General features: G+C 46.9%; 1 long non-coding RNA gene across 1 annotated transcript in view; it reads left to right on the forward strand.

Annotated features, from left to right (window-relative positions):
• The window catches only part of LOC125039204, a 37773-nt gene extending 18018 nt beyond the window's left edge, over positions 1 to 19755 (forward strand). The window contains exon 4 of the long non-coding RNA XR_007116104.1: positions 19651 to 19755. This is a non-coding gene — a long non-coding RNA (uncharacterized LOC125039204). The remainder of the gene's footprint in view (positions 1 to 19650) is intronic.
• The last annotated feature ends 232 nt before the right edge of the window (positions 19756 to 19987 follow it).

Raw genomic sequence — 19987 nt, forward strand, 5'->3', positions numbered from 1 at the left:
CCTCCCCTCCCCTCCCCGACAAGGAAAAACAAAAAAAAAAAAAAAAAAAAAAAAAAAAAAAAAAAAAACAATGCCATCCCCAGAAAAGACGTCTCCGGCCAACACCTGCCAACACCTCATTTAGAGCAAGCGCCAGGCATGACGTTATGCAGCTGGGCAAAAGCTCCTTCGTCAGACCATCTACAATTTTTTTTTTTTTTTTTTGGCGGGGGGGGGGGGGGTAGGAGCTGTGGTAATTAAGCGAACGGAAGCCAGGTAGGCGCTTTCCATCATCTGCGTAATTTATTGAAAGATTCTCTGGGAACCTCCTCTCGCTCTCGCTTCTCTTCCTCTGCATCTACCGTTGGGGGTGTCCGCTTTTTGTCGTTTATTAATCTTCCTCCCTTGCCCTTTCCATTTTCCATTCGGGTCCGTCTCCCTTTGTCCGTCTCCCTCTCTTCTTTTCCTTTGCGCTAATATTTTCTTTTTCAATTTTTCTTTCTTTTTTCTTTCTCTTTCCTTTCCTTTTTTTTCTCTCTTCTCTTTCTTCCTTTTTTTCTTTTTCCCCCCTCCCCCCCCTTCCCCCTTTTTCCCCCTTCCTCCCCTCTCCCTCCTCCTCCTCCTCTTCCTCCCCCTTCCTCCTCCTCTTCCTCTCCCCTCCTCCTCCCCCTTCCTCTCCTCCTCCCCTCTTCCTCTTCCTCCCTCCCTCCTCCCTTCCCCCCCCCTTCCTCCCCTCCTCCTCCCCCTTTCCCCTCCTCCTCCTCCTCCCCCCCCCCTCCCCCCTCCCCCCCTCCTCCTCCCTCCTCTCCTCCCCCTCCCCCCTCCTCCCCCCTCCTCCTCCTCTTCCTCTCCTCCTCCTCCCTCCCCTCCCCCCCCCTCCTCCTTCCTCCCCCCTCCTCCCCCCCCCCCTCCCCCCCTCCTCCTCCTCCTCCCCTCCTTCCCCCCCCTCCCCCCCCTCCCCTCCTCCCCCTCCCCTCCCCCCCCTACCCCCCCCCCCCCCTCCAAGTGTTCATCCAGGGGGTTTTAAAGTGTTGGGTTTTGTCGGTTCGGGGAAGCTTTTTATTTTGGCCGCGGTTCCGCCCGCTCCCCAAAAGGGGAGTCTCCCCTTTTGACTTGTCTCGCGCGCCGGCGTTGGATAGCTTTTCAATTAAGAGAATGGAAGCGGAGGGGAAATAACGATGAGGAAAAATAAAATCTCTCTTTAAAAAAAATGAAAAAAATCGCCTAAGAAAAAAAAAAAAAAAAGATGAGGAGATAATGTGTATCGATGGAGATGGGTGGTAAGGTCTGTTAGGCTATGGATTTTGAGATTTGATGTTCAAAAAAGGAAAAGAAAAAAAAATCAGTAATCGATGAATTTTTTATTTTTTCCGAGATGTGAAAACTGATAGATGGAGGGGACCGGGGGGAAAGGGGGGGGGGGGGGGGGGAGGGGGGGTAAGGAATGGAGGAAAAGGGGATATGTAAGTGTTTTTTATAAATAAAGTTTAGAAATTTTTGTGTGTGTGTGGTGTGTGTGTGTGTGGGGTGTGTGGTGTGTGTTGGGGGTGGTGTGTTGGGGGTGTGTGTTGTGTGTGTGGTATATGTATATTATAAAATATTTATATGTTTGTTTTTATAAGTAAATTATATATATGTAATGTATTTTATAGTATGTTTTGTATAATTATATGGTATAATATCATATATACATTTAAATATGCTATACACCAGCAACGTGTCATACAGGGGGAAGGAGTGCTAAGTAAGTAAAGTAGGTGTTTGGGACGAACCCAGAGGAGGGGAAGAAAGGAAGAGGGGTGAGGGAAGCGGAGTAGGGGGGTGGGGCGAGGGGAGGGGGCGAGGGGAACGGGGGAGGAGGAGGTGAGGGGAATAGAATAGGGAGGAGGGGAACGGGAAGGGGAGAGGGGGGGGGGCGAGGGGGAACGGGGAGGAAAAGGGGGTCTTTAGTTTTTACACGAGGGGAATTTTTCAATTTATTACTTTGGGCGGGAAAAACACGTTTTCCCCGTATGCCGTATGTACGCGTTCGTTTTAAGAGGCTGTTCTATTTCTTCATTTCCTTTTATGTGATCCTGGCACCCTTTTCGGCTCCGTTTCTCTGTCTCTTTTCTTCTTTTCTCTCTTCTCCTCGTTCTTCTTTTCGTTTTTTCGTTTCTATTTTCTTCCTTTTCACCTCCTCCTGCCTCCCACTTCCCCTCCCCCCCTCCCGCTCCTGTTCCTCTTTTCCCGCTCCCCCCTCCTCCCCTCCTCCTCCTCCCCCCTCCCCTCCCCCTCCCCCCCCCCCCCCCTCCCCCTCCCCCCTCTCCTCCTCCTCCCCCTCCCCCCCCCCCCTCCCCCCCCCCCCTCCCCGCCCCTTTTCCTCCCCCTCCTCCCCCTTTTCCTCCTCTCCCCCTCCCCTCTTCCTCTTCCCCTTCCCTCCCCCTCTCCTTTTCCTCTTCCTCTTCCCCCTCCTCTCCCCCCTCCCCCCCCCCTCCCCCTCCCCCCCCCCTCCCCCCTCCCCCTTCCTTTTTTTCCCCTTCCCCTTGCCCCATCCCCCCTCCTCCTCCTCCCCCTCCCCCCCTTTCCTCCTCCCCTCCCCCCCCCCCCTCCTCCCCTCCTTCCTCCTCCTCCTCCTCCCCCCCCCCTCCTCCTCCCTCCTCCCCTCCCCCCCCCTCCCTTCCCACCTCCTCCTCCCCCCCCCCTCCCCTCCCCCCCCCCCTTCCTCCTCCCCCTCCCCCCTCCCCCCCCCTCCCCCCCCCTTTTCCCTTCTTCCTCCTCCTCCCCCTCCTCCTCCCCCCCTCCTCCTCCTCCCCTCCTCCTCCCCCTTTCCCCCCTCCACCTCCTCCTCTCCCTCCTCCCCCCCCTTCCACCTCCTCCCTCTCTTCTCCCCTTTTCCTTTTCCTCCTTCCCCCCCCTTTCCCCTTCCTCACTCCCCCTCCCCTCCCCTCCTCCTCCTCCTCCCCCTCCCCCTCCTCCCCTTTCTCCTCTCCTCTTCCTCCTCCTCTCCTCCTCCTCTCCTCCCCCTTTTTTTCCCCCCTTTTCCTTCTACCGTGTCGGGGGAAAACCCCCCCTTTCAAATCCCTTATTAGACCCTCGTTTTCTATACATCAGCTCCCCCCCCCCCCAAACCCAAATCCCAAAAAAAAATACTGCCTTGGGTTTTTTTCCCCCACTCAATGGGGTAGGAGAGAGGTTAGGGGTTAGAGTAGAGTAGGGGGTAGGGAGAGAGGGTACGGGGTAGGGAGAGAGGTTAGGGAATAGGGAGAAAGGTTGGGGGTTAGGGTAGAGTGGGGGGGGGGTTGTGGTGGGACGATAAAGGGCGTTTTTTCGATTTTTGGTAGTATTGTTTTTTGTAAGTGTTGATTTTAAGAATAGGGTTGGGATGCGTTGATTTGGGGGGGGGGGGTGAGGCTGAAGGGAAGGAAATGGGGAAAAGAAGAAGGATAAAGTGGGAAGAAAACGTGGGATGTGTGATGGGATGGGCCCCTCTTGTATTTTTATTTTGTTTTTCTTTTCCCTCCCTTTCATTTTTTTCCACTTTCTCTAAAGTTGTTGTTTTTTCCGGGTCTTTTTTTTCTTTTCTCCTAAAATTCAAACCTAATTTTATGTTATGTTCCCGATTTTCTCTCTCTCTCTCTCTCTCTCTCTCGCATCTCTCTCTCTTCATCAAAAAAAGCTCGTTCTCTCCCAATCTCTCTCTCTCTCTCCTCCTCATCTCTCTCTCTCTCCCCCCCTTTTTGTTCTTGGTCCTTAATGCTTGTGATTGTTATTGTCTTGTATATCATTTATTCCTTTTCCTCGTCCCCCCCCCACCCCCTTGTCCCTTAACCTTTGGGATTATTGAAAAAAACCAAACATCCTAAAAATCTCTCGCAGTGCAGACACGACTCTAATTACACGGGAAAGGAACCCGACTCAGCTGGGTGGGGTGGGGGGGGGTTGGGGTCGGACGTGGGGTGGGTGGGGGTGGGGTCGGGGGTGGGGGTGGGGGTGGGGTTGGGTGTGGGTTTGACGTGGGGTGGTGGGGTGGGAAGGGTGGGGGCGAAGTGGTGGGTGTGTGGGGAGCGAGGGTTTGGGTGTAGGTTCGGGAGGGGTGGGGTTGTTTGTGGGTTTGGGGGTACGGAAGGTGGAGGGGGGGTCACTGTGTGGTGTGTTTGTGGTGCATACTTGTCTATTTATTTTTTGGGCAGAAATCTAAAGGTGTATAATTTGTTGTGGGTTTTGTGTGTGTGTGTGTGTGGTTGTGTGTGTGTGTGTGTGGTGTGTGTGTGTGTGTGTGTGGGGTGTGTTTTGTATTTTGTCATGTATGTGTGATTTAGGTGTACATGTTTTGGGGTGTGGTAGTGTGTACATAGGTGTGTGTGAAGTGAGTGTGTAGGTGGTACATTTTGTGTGCGTCTTTCCGTGCGTGCGTGCGTGCGTGCATGCTTGCAGCGGTTTTTGCTCGCCAGGAGAGGGAAACAAAACGCACACGACTGGATGTGGGCCTCCGCTGGGCCGAACGCAGGAGTCAGGAGGTCTGCATGACACAGCCCTTGTCCGGGCGTTTGTCATGAACGGGGACCCGAAATGACCCTCATAGCCTCTCAAAAGGGGGGGTTTCGTTGTTTGCTGTTTTTTTTTTTTTTTTTTTTTTTTTTTTTTTTTTTTGGAAAGAGGAAAGGGAGGGGTGGAGAGGCGAAGGAAGGTGGAGGGGGAAAAAGAGGAAAAAAGGGGGAAGAAGGATGAAAGAGAGGAAGAATGATTAGAGGGGAGAAATTTGGTGGTGGAAGAGGTGGGGATGTAGAGGATAAAGCGAAGGGAAAAAAGAGATAAACAAAGAACGGAGAGGAAAGTAAAAAAAAAAAGAAAAGCAAAAGCATAAAAAGATAAAACGGAGCACAAAAAAAACCAAAAAAGATAAAGACATGTAGGTAAAGTAGCATAATAAAAAAACAAGGTAATGAAACAAAGGGAAGAATGGAAGAGGAAGAGAGGTAGAACTGGACATTCTCTCTCTCTCTCTCTCTCTCTCTCTCTCCACTTCTCTCTCTCTTCAATCCCAATCTCTCTCTCTCTCCTCCTCTCTCTCCTCTCTCTTCCTCTCATTCTCTCTCCTCATCTCTTTCCTCTTTCTCTTCTCTTCTTTCTCTTCTCTCTCTTTCTCTTTCTCTTTCTCTCTCTTTCTCTCCCATTACTTCGTGTGTGTGTTTTAAACCTGCGGGGGTGGCGCGTTTAAGCGAGCGACACCGGGGTTTGTGTTTTTTTATCAGCCTTTTTTTTTATTGTGCTTTGTCAGCGGTCTCGGACCTCCGAGGCCCTTTTCCCGCTTTCTGGTCGGGAGATGATCGAACGCGGCGTTTTTTTTCCCTTCTTCGGGAAAACATCACGACGGGAAGAACGCCGACTCTTTTTTTTTTTCTTTCTTTCTTGTTTCTTAAACCCTAATAGAAACGTTACGATTTAGGGCGACGAGGGGAAATTGGAGAAGATAAACCCGATGCGAATTAATGGAGGGTTTGAGTATTTATGTATTTGATATTTATTATTGTTATTGTTATTATTATTATTATTATTATTATTTTTTTATTGTTATTGTTATTATTGTTATTATTATTAGTATTATTATTATTGTTATCATTTATTATTATTATTATTATTTTTTTTTTTGAAAGGGTCGAGTTCACTTTTAATGCGTTTTGTTTTCTTTGTTTACTTAGCGTGGGCTCAAGGAGGGGGGTTAAGGAGGAGGGGCGGAGGGCGAGCTTCTTGGAAGTGGCGAGTCCTCCTCAAGGAGCTCTGAATTGTGCAGTGTTCATGGCGAAGGTCGTTGCATGGTCGTCGTGGCGGGCGGGGGAGTGGGGGGTGGGGAGGGAGGGGAGGGGGATGAGGACGAGGAGGAGGAGGAATAGGAGGAGGAGTAGGGAAGGAGGAGTAGGAGGAATAGGAGGAGGATAGGGGGAATAGGAGAGGGGTAGGAGAATAGAGGAGGAGTAGTGAAGGGGGTAGGAAAGGGAAAGGAGGAGAGTAGGAAGGAAAGGGGAAAAGGGGGAAGGGAAAAGGGGGAGGAAATAGGAGGAATAGGGGGGTAAAAAGGGGGCAAGGATGAGGAACTACCCGACCTTTAACCCCCCTTTGGGGGGGGGGCCTCCATTTTGGGGGTCATTTAAATGTTTTTGATAGAGTCGTTTTTGCCCACCTTTGTCCTCGTATTGGTCTTCAACATTCTTAGACCATTTTTTTTTTTTTTTTTTCCGAGTCTAAGTGATCGCACTCCCGACTGCTCTGCGCCGCAGTTCGAATGCCTGTTTGATTATTTTTTTCATTTAGTTATTTATTTATTTTCATATTTATTTATTCACTAATAAGAAAAACGAGTTTTTTTTCTCCTATGGTTTGTCCGATGAATCCCCCCCCCCCCTCCCATCACGGTCCCTCCTCGCCTCTTCTCTTCTTTCTCGTCTTCTCTTTCCCTCTTTTCTCTTTTCTTTCCCTCTTTTCTCTTCTCTTTCCGTCGTTTCTCTTCTCTTTCCCTCTTTTCTCTTCTCTTCTTCTCTCTTTTCTCTCTCCTCCTCCCTCTCCTCTCCCTCCTCTCCCCTTTCCCCTCCTCTTTTTCCCCTTTCTTTTCCTTTCCCTTTCATTTTTTACCCATTTCCCCTACCCTTTTTCCTCTTCTCTTCCTCTCTTTTTGTCTCGTTCGTCTATCTTCTTTTCCTTTTTTTCTCCCCCCCCCCTTCCCCCCCCTCTCCTCCCCCCCCCTTCTCTCCCCTCCCCCTCCCCTCCCCCCTCCCCCCCCCCCCCCCCTCCTCTCCTCTCCTCTTCTCTCCTCTTTTCTCGCTCCTCTCCCAACCTATTTTTCCCTTTTTTTCACTCCCCCCCTCCCTTTAGACCCTTTCCCCCCAAAAAATAATAGGGGGGGAGGGGAGGGGGGGGAGATGGGGAGGGGCGGCCCCCCCCCGGAGGGGGTTGGGGTGAGTGGGAGGGGGGGGAAGTTTACTTAATGTCCTTCCCCTTTTAAGGCTAGGGCCTCGTTAATGGGTATTTCGGGGTATCCAACTTTTTTTAATATTTTTTTTTCCTATTTTTTCTTCCCTTTCCTTTTCGCCCCCCCTTTTTCTCCCCCCCCTTTTTTTTTTCCTCCTCAAATCTTTTTCCTCCTTTTTTAAAAAAGTTTTTTATCTCTTTTTTTTCCTCCTCTCCCTTTTCCCATCTCCTCCCCCTATCTTTTAATTTCCCCTTTTTCCCCCTTTTCCCATTTTTTCCTTTCCTCATGTTTTCCCCTCCTTTTTTACTTTTTCTTTCCCCCTCCCTTTTTTTTTCCCCTCCCCCTCCCCTCCTTTTTCCTCCCCCCTTTTTTTTCCCCCCCCTCCCCCTTTTCCTCCTCCCCCTCCCCCACTTCCTCCCCTCCTCCTTTTTTTCCCCTTTTTTCCTCCTCCTCCTCCTCCTCCTCCTCCTCCTCCCCTCCCCTCCTTCATCAAGGACATCAGCCCTCGGGAACCAAAAAGAAAATTACAGCAAAAAAGCTTTTTTTGTCACTGAATCAAAATAAAATTTTCCCCGATCTCTTATCACTCCGACGCGGCGCTAACGAATGTGTTTGTTTAGTGGATTTGCCTTTCTTTTCGGCCATTCTCTTTCTTCTCTTCTTCTTTTTCTTCTCTTCTCCTCTTCTTTGCTTCTTTGCTGTGGTCTTTGGACCCTGTTTTTGTTTCGCTTTGTTGTTTTCTTTTCTTTTCTATTCTTTTCTATCCATTTTTTACCTCTCCTTTTTCCCTTTCCCCCCTTAACTCCCCCCCCCTTTTTCCCCCCTTTTCCCCTTTTCCCCCCCCCTTTTCCCCCCCCCTTCCCTCTCCTCCCTCTTCTGGCTCTTCCTATTTTTTCTGGTTCCTTCTCTCCTCTTTCCTCTCCTCCTCAAGTTTTCTTCTCTTTTTTCCCTTTAAATCTTTTCTTTGTTTCCCCTTTTCCCTTTTCCCCTTTTAATTTTTTTTCCTTCATTTCCCTACCCCTTTCCCCCCCTTTTTCCCCTACCCCCTTCCCCCCTTTTCCCCTTTCCCCCCTTCCCCCCTTTCCCCTACCCCCTTCCCTCCTTTTTCCCCCTCCCCCCCTTCCCCTCCTTTTCCCCACCCCTTCCCTCCGTCCCCATGTTCCATCCTTCTCATAGCCGTGATTTGTGGATACCTTCTAGCCATGTGTTGGTCCGGTAAATACCCCACGTCCATTGCCAATTGCCGGGGGGTTTTACGTGAGGGGGAGGGATGGGGGAGGAGGGGGGAAGGGGAGGGGAGAGGAGGGAGGAGAGGGGAGGGGAGGAAGGAGAGGAGAGGAGAGGGGAAAAAAAAGGAGAGGGAGGGGGGGAAAAGGGGAAAAGAGGAAGGGGGGAGAGGAGGGGGGAGAAAGGGGAGGAGGGGGGGAAAGGAAGATAGGAAGGGGAGGAAAGGAAAGAAAGGGAAAAAAAAGGGGAAAGAGGTAAAGGGGGGCCCCCAAAAAAACGTTTTAATTTGGAAATTCGCTGCAAAAAAATCATGAGGAGTTTAAAAGCAAAGATTAAGTACGAGGGGGGGAAGGGAGCATTTCGAAATCAGGGAATCGAAACATAAAAGAAGGAAAAATTTAAGCCAAAAAGGAAACGAAAATTAAGATTTTGGAAAACATGATAGTAAAAAGATAAGGATATATATAAGATGGGGACAGGGAGGGGGGAAAACGAGCAGTAGAAGGAAAGATAAAGGAACGTGATATGGAAGAGGGGATAAATAGGGTGGAGACAAGGAAAGTGGTGGATAAGAAGGATAAGATAATTGAGATGGAGAGAAGGGAGGCGGAGGGTAAAGTAGAGATGGGGATAGGAAGGATAATGGGGAACCAGAAGGGTAGGATAATGAGGATGGAGATGGAAGACGAAGGGATAAGGAGGACGGGATAATGACAAAAATGAGGAAGGAGATAAGGAAGGGAGGGCAATGAAGATGGGATGAAGGGAGAGAGGGATAATGAAGATGGAGAGAAGAAAGAAATGGTGACGATGGAAAAGAAAGAGGACACGAAAAGACAGGATAATGAAGATGGAGAATAAAAAGAAAGGAAGACAGGATAAAGAGCAGAGCGAAGAATGGAGAGAGAGAGAGAGAGAGAGAGAGAGAGAGAGAGAGAGAGAGAGAGAGAGAGAGAGAGAGAGAGAGAGAGAGAGAGAGAGAGAGAGAGGGAGGGAGATGGAGAGGAGGAAGAAAAAGAAAAAGTGAAGGAGACAGAGAAAGAGGAAGAGGAAGAGGAAGAGAGAATGATGTACTGGTATAGGAGGCACTCTCGAAACATCTCATGTGAACTCGCAGTGAAGCCGGGGAAGAGGGGGGAGGTGGGGGTTGGTGAAGAATGGGGGAGAAGGTGAGCAAGAGGTTGGGGGGGGGAGGGGAAGGGAAGGGGGTGAAATGAAGGGTAGGGGTAAGGGGGGGTTGGAAGGTGCAAAAGGATGATGGGGTTACTGGTCAAGTAAGAGAGAGGGGGAGGGGGGGTGGGAGGAAGATTGAAAAGGGTAGAAGAAAGGAAGGCAAAAAGGCTAGTAGGAAGGCAGGAAGAAAAGAAAAGAAAGGAAAAGAAGGAAAGCTTTTTTTTTTCTCTCTAAGGAACGGCCGTTTCCCGCTGACATCGCGCCTTAGTAGTGGTCTGATGATGCTCCATTTTATATATTTTCATATTCATGTTTAGGAGTGGGGGGGGGGGGAGGGGAGGGGTCAGAGGTGGGGAAGGGAGCGGGAAAGTGCAATGGGGGATGGGGAAAGGGGGAGGGGTGTGGTTATGGGTGTTGGCGGGGTGCGGTACTTGCAAGATTATGATGATGATAATGATGATTTTATTATTATTGTTGTTGTTGTTGTTGTTGTTATTGATATTATTTTTGTTGTTGTTGTTGTTGTTATTGATATTATTATTGTTGTTGTTGTTGTTGTTGATATTATTATTATTACTGTTTTTACTATTATTATTATTATTATTATTATTACTGTTTTTACTATTATTATTATTATTATTATTATTATTACTGTTTTTACTATTATTATTATTATTATTATTACTGTTTTTTACTATTATTATTATTATTATTATTATTATTATTATTATTACTGTTTTTACTATTATTATTATTATTACTACTACTGTTTTTACTATTATTATTATTATTACTACTACTGTTTTTACTATTATTTTTATCGTTACTATTCTTATCCTCCTTCGTATTATTATTATTACTATTTCTTTGATCATGATGCCTAAAAAACAATATGTATCAGTATAATTTTCTCTTCCTTTTAACCGACCTTCTTGTGTGTTGGAGAATGATTTGTCTAGCGGTATCTTTAATTGATTTTTTTTTTTATTCCGTGTGTGAAAAGATGAAAGAAAAGCCCGGAGCGCGTGCCGTGATATGTGAGACAATAGCGACGGGTTTATTGTGTTACTGGCGTGTGTGTGTGTGTGTTTGTGTGTGTGTGTGTGTGTGTGTGTGTGTGTGTGTGTGTGTGTGTGTGTGTGTGTGTGTGTGTGTGTGTGTGTGTGTGTCTGTGTGTGTGTGACTTCCGTGATTGTTATTTTATTATTTTGTTGTTATTGTTGTTTTTGTTGATGTTTTATCATCATCATCGTAATCATCATCATTACTAATATTGTTTTATTATTTTTCCCTCCCTCCGTCCCTCCCTCCCTCTCTCACATCCACCTAGTGTCAAGTGCGTGCCACATGACACTTGCTACATGTTTTACCTGGTTGCCTTCAGTTTTTGATGTCACTGTCACGAGTTTTTTTCTGACTTCAGAATTTGTGTGTGTGTGTGTGTGTATGCTCTTGCATATGTTTGTTTGTCTGTTTCTGTTTTGCCTGTTTGCCCTCCTGTCTGCCTGTCTCTTACGTTGTTGTATAATATTTTTCTTGCGGCGCTGCGAGTCTCGAAGCAAGATTAAAAAAAAAGAATACTCTTAATGAAATATGTATATCGGCTGTTCTATTAGACTTCGCGGTAGAGCAAATTGGCCGTAATGACAGGGCCCGAGGCTCTCGTCGATGGCCCCCGGGGTTTGATTGGCATTTCGGCCGCGCTGGCACTCGCCGCGCTGGCACTCGCGAGCGCGGTCCGGGCTTCCCTTCGCTTCTGTTGTTGTTGCTATTGCTATTATTGTTATCATCGTCGTCATGGTTAGTGTTATCATCGTCATCGTCATCATCATCATCATCATCATCATCATCATCATCATCATCATCATCATCATCATAATCTTTATCATCATCATCATCTTCATCATCATCTTCATCATCATCATCATCATCATCATCATCACTATCACTATCATTATTAGCATGGTTGTACTTGTTACCATTTTTTTTATTATTATTGTTTGTATTATTATTGATATTAGTATTGTTATTATTTGTTATATTTTTTTATTTCTGTTTTTATTTACTTGTGTGTGATTTCATGATTCTATTTTTCTTCGTTTTTTTTTTATGCGTTCTTCGTCTCGTGTTGCGATTGGTTGGTTCAGTTGCAAAATTGATGATGATCGTAGAGGTGATAGTGATGATAATCATAACACTTGCAAGAATATGAAAATGGTGCTGATGCTAATGATGATGATGATGATGATGATGATGATGGTGGTGGTGGTGGTGGTGATGATGATAATGGTGATGATGATGATGGTGATGATGATAATGGTGATGATGATGATGGTGGTGGTGATGATGATGATGATGATAATGGTGATGATGATGATGATGGTGGTGGTGGTGGTGGTGGTGGTGGTGATGATGATGATAATGGTGATGATGCTTGATGATGGTGATGATGATAATGGTGGATGATGATGATTGTGGTGGGAGATGATGATGATGATATTATGGTGATGATGATGATGTGGAGGTGATGATGAAATGGTGATGAATGATGATGATAATTGTGGATGATGATGATGATGATGATGGTTGGTGGTGGTGAATGATGATGAGGTGATGATGATGATGATTGATAATGGTGATGATAAGATGATGGATGGTGGTGGTGATTATTGATGATGAGATGATAATGTGATGAAGATGATGATGGTGTGGTGGTGGTGGTGATGAAAAGATGATGATGATAATGGTGAGAATGAGATGGTGATGATTGATGATGATAATGGTGATGATGATGGTGATGATGAAGATGGTGATATGATAGAAGATGATGAATAAAGGTGATGATGATATGATGATGGTGGTGGTGTGGTGATGATGATGAAGATGATCGATAATGGTGAGAAGTTGATAAATGGTGATGATGATGATGGTGGTGGTGGTGGTGTGAATGATACGATGAGGATAGATAAATGGTGATGATGATGAATAAGGTGAGATGATGATGATGTGGGTGGTATGATGAAGAATGATAATGGTGAATGATGATGTGGATGATGAGGTGGTGGTGTGAGTGATGATATGATAATGGTGATGATGATAAAAGGTGAAGATGATGATGATGATGGTGGGTGATGTGTGATAAGGTGATGATGATGATGAGGTGGTGATGATGATGATGAGGTGGTGGATGAGATGATGATAATGATGAATAAATGGGTGATGATGATGATATAAATGGTGATGTTGATGGTGGTAGGTGAGATGATGATGATGATAATGGTGATGATGATGAAGGTGATTGATGATGTGATGAGATGATGATGATTTGATAATAGGTGATGATGAGAATGGGGTGATGATGATGATGGGGGGTGGTGAGGATGATGAATAATGTGATGAGGAGATGATGTGGTAGGTGGTGATGATGATGATGAGGATAATGGTTGATAGATATGATGATAATGGTGATGATGATAATGGTGGTGATGATTGATGATGCTAATGGTGATTATGATGATGATGAAAAGGGGGAGAAGATGATGAGATAAGGGGGGTGATAGATAAATAAAGAAAAAGTAAGGTGGGGGGAGTTTATGATGTGAGTAATGTGTAAGGGATGATGATGAAGGGTGGTGTGTGTAAAGAGATGATAAGTGAAGTTGTTATGAAAACGGAAAAAAAATATATCATGACAGTAGGTTTAAATTAATAAATATTAAAATTATATATTTGTGATAATGATAGTCATAATAATGAGGATGGTAATGATGATGAACATCGATGATTATGATAATGATAATAATAGTAATACTAATAATAATAATAATAATCTTTTGTAGAAAAGGTATGAAAGAAATGATAACAATACAGGAGATATTTATTCTCATTCATACCTTTCTACATTTGTCACAATGAATATGTTTCAGTAATAATCTCAATGATATACCTAACCATAACAGTAATATTATTTCAAACATGAAAACCTACTGATAATGAAAAAGAGTATCATTCAGTAATAATTGTTGCGTGAGTTATTTTAGAATAAAGTATGTGTGTGTGTGTGTGTGTGTGTGTGTGTGTGTGTGTGTGTGTGTGTGTGTGTAAGGTCAATATATATTTATATAATAGACCTTGCTTCCAAACAACGTCTCGCACCTCAGAACAAGGTGTGTATACAAGGGCAATACACACTTATACCACAGACCCCGCTTCCGAACGGCGTCGCGGCCACGTACGCTACGGCCGTTGGGGCTGATGAATGACTTCCCATCTCGCTTTTGTAAACAAGGCTCGGCCATTTGTACCCTAGCGATCCTCCTTTTTGTAATTTCCCCCCGTCCTCTATTTTATGGATGGGAGGCTTCATGGATGTGACAGTGGGCGTGTCCTGCGGTGGTGCGGGGCGGCGAGGCGGAGGGCGGGCGGAGTTGGTTGCAGGCGTGTGCTCGAGGTGGGCGTGTGGGAGGGAGGGGGGGTAGGAGGGAGAGAAGGAAGGGAGGGGGTTGTATGAGGGAGGGTGGGGTCCTTTTCGGTCTCTTGTTCTCTCGTTTTCTCGTGTATTTTCTTTCTCTCTCTTTCTCTTTCTCTCTTTCTCTTTCTTATTTTTCTATTTTTCTCTTACTTTTTCTGTCTTTCTTTCTCTCTTTTCTCGTTCTCTTTTTCTCTTTCTCTCTTTTTCTCTTTTTCTCTTTCTCTCTTTTTATCTTTTCTATTTTTCTATTTTCTCTTTTTCTCTCTTTTTCTTTCTTTCTCTCTCTTTCTCTTTCTCTCTCTCTCTCTAGCTCTCTCTAGCTCTCTCTTCTCTTTCTCTTTCTCTTTCTCTTTCTCTTTATCTCTCTCTCTTTATCTCTCTCTCTTTATCTCTCTCTCTCTCTCTCTCTCTCTCTCTCTCTCACTCTCACTCTCACTCTCACTCTCACTCTCTTACTCTCTTCGTGTGTGTGAGAGAGTGAGTGAGTGAGTGAGTGAGTATGTATGTGTGTGAATATGTGGGTGGGTGTTGGTTGGGGAAATAAAAGAGTTGGGTGAGGGGTAAAAAGAAGGGGAGGGTGGTCGAGGGGGGGGTTATGAGAGGGTATGAGGGTGGGGGTGGGGGTAGGCGAGCGTCGTGCCCAGCGTTCACGTTTTATGGAGAGATTTAAACATGTGAACGTTCTATATATAACCTTTGCTTGAATAAAATCTGAAGTTATCATGCTTTTTTTTTTCTCTGGAGTTGGAGGTGGGGGTGGGTATGGGGCTGGGAGTGGAAATGGGGCTAGGGTAAGAAGGGGGGAGGGTATGAGGGTAGGAGATGGGGATGGATGGGGTCGAGGGTGGAAAGGGGAGGGGGTAGGTGTAGGGCAGGAAGGGGAAGGGGTCAAGAGTGGGCATGAGGGTAAGGGGCAGGGGATGGGGTTGAGGGTAAGGGGCAGGGGATGGGGTTGAGGATGGGTATCGGGGGTAGGTCGTAGGGGATGGGGACGGGGTATTGGGAGGGCATTAAAGGGTAGGAAGCAGAGGATAGGGTAGAGGGTGGGCAAGGGGATAGGGGCAGGGGATGAAGACGGGGTTGAGGGTGGGCGGGCATGGGGGTAGGGGCAGGGGATAGGGTAAAGGTGGGGGGGGGGTGAGCGATCCTGGAGGAGATTTGAGAGAGCTTGAAAGGAAGGGAAGAAATGAGAGATGGTACGTGGATGGAAAGGCGATAAGAGAGAAAAGGGCAAAGGAGTACGAACGGACGGGAGAAAAAGAGAGAATAATCGAGGGGGAAAAAAAGAGGAGGAAAACAAGGAATGCGATTGTGTCGATTATAGTGAAGGAGGAGGAGGGAAGGAGAGGGAGATGACGATGCGGAAAAAGAGAGAAAAATATGATGAATACTAGCCAACGTCATGAGACTATATCGTGGATGGTAGGGAAGGTGTCAGCATTGAGATACAAAATGGAGGTAGAGGAAGATGGGGGAAGGAGGAAGGAGGAAGGAGGAAGGAGGAAGGAGGAAGGAGGAAGGAGGAAGGAGAAGGGGTAAGGAGGGAGGGAGGGATGAGAATGGTGAGAGGAGAGAAAAAAGAAGAGAGAGAAGGGAGAGAAAATAAAGGAGGGAGGAGAGAGAAGAGAGGAGATAAGAGGGAGGAGAAGTAGGAGAAGGAGTAGGAAAAAGAGTAGGAAAAGGAGTAGGAAAAGGAGTAGGAGAAGGAGTAGGAGAAGGAGGAGGAGTAGTAGGAGGAGTAGTAGGAGGAGTAGTAGGAGGAGTAGTAGGAGGAGTAGTAGGAGGAGTAGGAGGAGTAGGAGGAGGAGAAGGAGGAGGAGTAGTAGGAGGAGTAGTAGGAGGAGTAGTAGGAGGAGTAGTAGGAGGAGTAGTAGGAGGAGTAGTAGGAGGAGTAGGAGGAGGAGAAGGAGGAGGAGAAGGAGGAGGAGAAGGAGGAGGAGAAGGAGGAGGAGAAGGAGGAGGAGAAGGAGGAGGAGAAGGAGAAAGAGAAGGAGAAAGAGAAGGAGAAAGAGAAGGAGAAAGAGAAGGAGAAAGAGAAGGAGAAAGAGAAGGAGAAAGAGAAGGAGAAAGAGAAGGAGAAAGAGAAGGAGAAAGAGAAGGAGAAGGAGAAAGAGAAGGAGAAAGAGAAAGAGAAAGAGAAAGAGAAAGAGAAGGAGAAGGAGAAGGAGAAGGAGAAGGAGAAGGAGAAGGAGAAAGAGAAAGAGAAAGAGAAAGAGAAAGAGAAAGAGAAAGAGAAAGAGAAAGAGAAAGAGAAAGAGAAAGAGAAAGAGAAAGAGAAAGAGAAAGAGAAAGAGAAAGAGAAAGAGAAAGAGAAGGAGAAGGAGAAGGAGAAGGAGAAGGAGAAGGAGAAGGAGAAGGAGAAGGAGAAGGAGAAGGAGAAGGAGAAGGAGAAGGAGAAGGAGAAGGAGAAGGCGAAGGCGAAGGCGAAGGCGAAGGAGGGGGGCCAAGGAAGGAGCACTTAACGTAGCGTTAAGAAGTCCCGAGAGCCAAATGATGATCCGATAGTACTAATAACGGGCTTGGCGGCTCCGTGCCCTCCGCAGCGGCGCGACGGATGGGGCCGCGACGAGGATGACGAGTTCACGTGCGTACCCTCTTCCTCTGGTCCTCCGGCGCTCCGTTCCCCCGCTCTGCGTCTCTGCGCCTCCGTTGGTCGCTCGGGTCTTAGGGGGGCAGGCTGGGATTCCCTCATACTCATGGTTCCTTCCTCCTCTTCCTCCTCTTCCTCTTCCTTCTTTTCCTACTCCTCCTCCTCCTCCTTTTCCTTACGTTTCTTCCTCCTCTTCCTTACGTTTCTTCTTCTTCCTCGTGTTCCATACTCCCCCTATTGTTTCATCTTCCTTTTCTTCCACTTCCCTTCCCCCCCCCTCTCATCCCTCACGTTCCACTCCCTGCCCCTTCCTATGTCTCATCTTCCCTCTCACTGTGTCTTATTCCACCTTTATACCATCATCTCCCACTATCTTTTCCCTCCTCTTCTCTCTCTCTCTCTCCCATTCCTCTTTGCAATACCTCCCTCCCTCCCTCCCTCCCTCCCTCCCTCTCTCTCTCCCTCCCTCCCTCCCTCCCTCCCTCCTCCGTAACTCGCCTTATCCCCCCCCCCCCTTTCTTATCTCCGGGCACCTGTTGCACCCTTTGCATACCTGAGGCTGCCTGTCTCTGACCCCCCCCCCCCCTTCCCCCTTTAGACGAAGAGGGAGGAGAGGGAGGGGGAGGCCTATGGGCGGATTCTAGAGTTCTTGCGTGTTTGTGTCCGTGCTTGTTTGTCCGTGTTTTTGTTTGGTTTTGGTTGGTCGCGAGCCGTCTTTGTTTGCCACGTTTGTTTGTTTTTCGGCGTCGTTTTTCTTCATTGTTGTGATTGTTATTGATTCTTTTCTTGGTATTGATAATAATGATCATGATGATATAGATTATGATAATTATAATGATGATAGTAATATTATTATTGATGATGATAATAACAATGATGATAATGATAATGGCGATAATGGTTACTATTACTGTTATTATTATTATTAATATTATCGTTATTACTATTATTGTTATTATCGTTACTATTATTATTAATAATATATTATTATTAATATTATCGTTATTCTATTATTGTTACTAGTGTTATTATTTTTATTATTGTTACTATTAGAGAAAGTAGAGCTAATATATAGATGGGAAGAATAGAGAGAGAAAGAAGAATATGATAATGAGTATGGAGAGAAGAAGAAGAAGAAGAAAAGAAAGAAAAGAAAGAAAAGAAAGAAAAGAAAGAGAGAGTCGAGCGAGCGAGAGAGAGAAGCGCCGAATGCAAAGCCAACCATTCCGCTGGCTTGCTGTCCCATTCACACGCCCTTTGGTTCTGGCCGCCTGCGAGAGGAGTCCCGCGGCGCTGCTGTCTGTCAGGGGGGGGGGGGGGGGGGGGGGGGGCAGGGCTAAGGCTGCTTACTTTACTTTACATGCCATTAGTAGCACTTGACTCTTGCTTCCTGTGGGTGCTGGCGGTGGGCGTGGGTGCGGGTGCGGGTGCGGGCGAATTAGCGTGGACAAGTAGCTCACGCGATTTTGTTTTTCTCCTTCTCTTTTTCTTCTTTTTTTTGCGCGTCTGAGAGAATTTTTTTGTTATTGGACTTCCTGTCTCTTCTTCTTTGGCTGGTCTTGTTTTGTTGTTGTTTTTTTTCTTCGTATTTTTGTTCTAGGTCTTTCTGTGTTTTCGGTTTGTTTTCTTCGGATTGATTCTTCGCCTTGTTTTGATAAGATCGTTTCGTTTCTCGTTTCTGTTAACGTCCAGTTTTGTCTCTCATCATTGCAGTTTGTCTTTCTTTCTTTTTCATATCCTTTTTATCTATTTCCTCCTCCCATCTTTTCTTCGGTTCTTTACCTTATCTCCCCTTTCTCTCCCCCATTCTGTTTACTTTCTCTTTGCCTTTTCCCTACGTCCTACCCCTGCCTCTGCTCTTTACTCCTTTCCTCTTTCTCTTCTATCCCTTTCCTGCCCGTGCTTCATTTCTCAGTCCCTACTCCGCTCCCATACCCCTACCCAATTCCCGATTCTCCTGTCGCTTACCCATACCTCCTCCTCCATTCCCTTCCCGCACCCCAACTTCCTTCCCCATCCGGTACTCCCGTCCCCTACCCATTTCCCTTACCCACCCCCTACCAATTCTCCTTAAGCTTCCCCTACCCATTCCCCTCACCCGTCCCCTACCCATTCTCTTTACCCACCCCCTACCCATTCCCCTTACCTGCCCTTAGCCATTCCCCTCCCCACACCCCTACTCCTTCCCCTTCTGGCTCTCTTACTCCTTCTCCCCCACCAACCCCTGCCCATTCCCCTTCCCCCACCACTCGGTTGCATATCTTACCCCCCCCCCCCTTACCTTCCACCCCAGTAATGAGTCACAGTGTGAGACAAGACGGATGCGTCCCTTGCATGTCACGGTGCAGGAGCCAACACAGGACGCGGCCCCATGGCGTCTAGGCCGTCCCTCCCGAGTGCCCGTTTGTCTGTTGGTCTGTCTGTTGGTCTGTCAGTCTGTATATATCGGTCTTTCTGGTTGTTTTTCAGTCCGTTAATCTATCAACCTGCATATGTCTTTCCGGTTGACTGTCTGTTTGTCAGTCTGCGTAAGTCTGTCTGGTTGTATGTCTGTCTGTCTGTTTATCGCTGTCTGTCAGTGTCTCAGCCTGCATATGTCTGCCTTTCTGGTTGTCTGTCTGTCTGCCAGTCTGCGTCTGTCTGTCTTTCCCTCTGTTTGTCTGGTTGTCTTTGTCCGTCTGTCAGTCTGCAGTCTGTTTATCTTTATCTTTCTGCCATTCTTTCTGTCCGTTTGTCATTCTGTTTCCTGTCCATTTCTTCCCTTTTTTCGTCTTCCCTGTTTCTCCATCGTTCTCTTTTATCGTGTCTTGTTCTTATCTTTTCCCTTTATCTCTGCCTTTCTGAATTATTCCTTTGTTTATCTTATTATCTTACCTCTATTTCGTTCGTTCGTTCCTTTGTCCCTTCCTCCCTTGCCTCCCTCCCCTCCCCCTCCCTCTCCCCTCCCCTCCCCTCCCCTCCCCTCCCCTCCCCTCCCCTCCCCTCCCCTCCCCCCTCCCACTCACTCTCTCTCTCTCTCTCTCTCTCTCTCTCTCTCTCTCTCTCTCTCTCTCTCTCTCTCTCTCTCTCTCTCTCTCTCTCTCTCTCTCTCTCTCTCCATGGCGTTTTCTCATTCTTCTCTTCTTCCCCGAAATCACTGCAAATAGAATTTCGATTTAAAATGAAACCCTTTTTTTTTTATTTACTTGACTTGGTTGATTTTAAGAAAAATATTTTTTCAACACTTCCACGAGCAGCAATTAATCTCTCTTTTTTTCTTTACAGGTGAGTACATGGCCCCGGTTACCGAACGGACGTGTTGGGAAACGTGGTATAGTTTTTGCATGTTTTTATTTTTCTCTTCCTCTGCTCCCTTATCCTCCTCCTCCTCTTCCTCCGCTCCCTCCTCCTCCTCCTCCTCCTCCTCCTCCTCCTCCTCCTCCTCCTCCTCCTCCTCCTCCCCCTCCTCCCTCCTCCCCTCCTCCTGTCCCTCCTCCTCCTGTCCCTCCTCCTCCTCCTCCTCCTCCTCCTCCTCCTCCCCCTCCTCCTGTCCCTCCTCCTCCTCCTCCTGTCCCTCCTCCTCCTCCTCCTGTCCCTCCTCCTCCTCCTCCTGTCCCTCCTC

The sequence above is a fragment of the Penaeus chinensis genome, chromosome 26 (assembly GCF_019202785.1).
Source record: "Penaeus chinensis breed Huanghai No. 1 chromosome 26, ASM1920278v2, whole genome shotgun sequence".
NCBI lineage: Eukaryota > Metazoa > Arthropoda > Malacostraca > Decapoda > Penaeidae > Penaeus > Penaeus chinensis.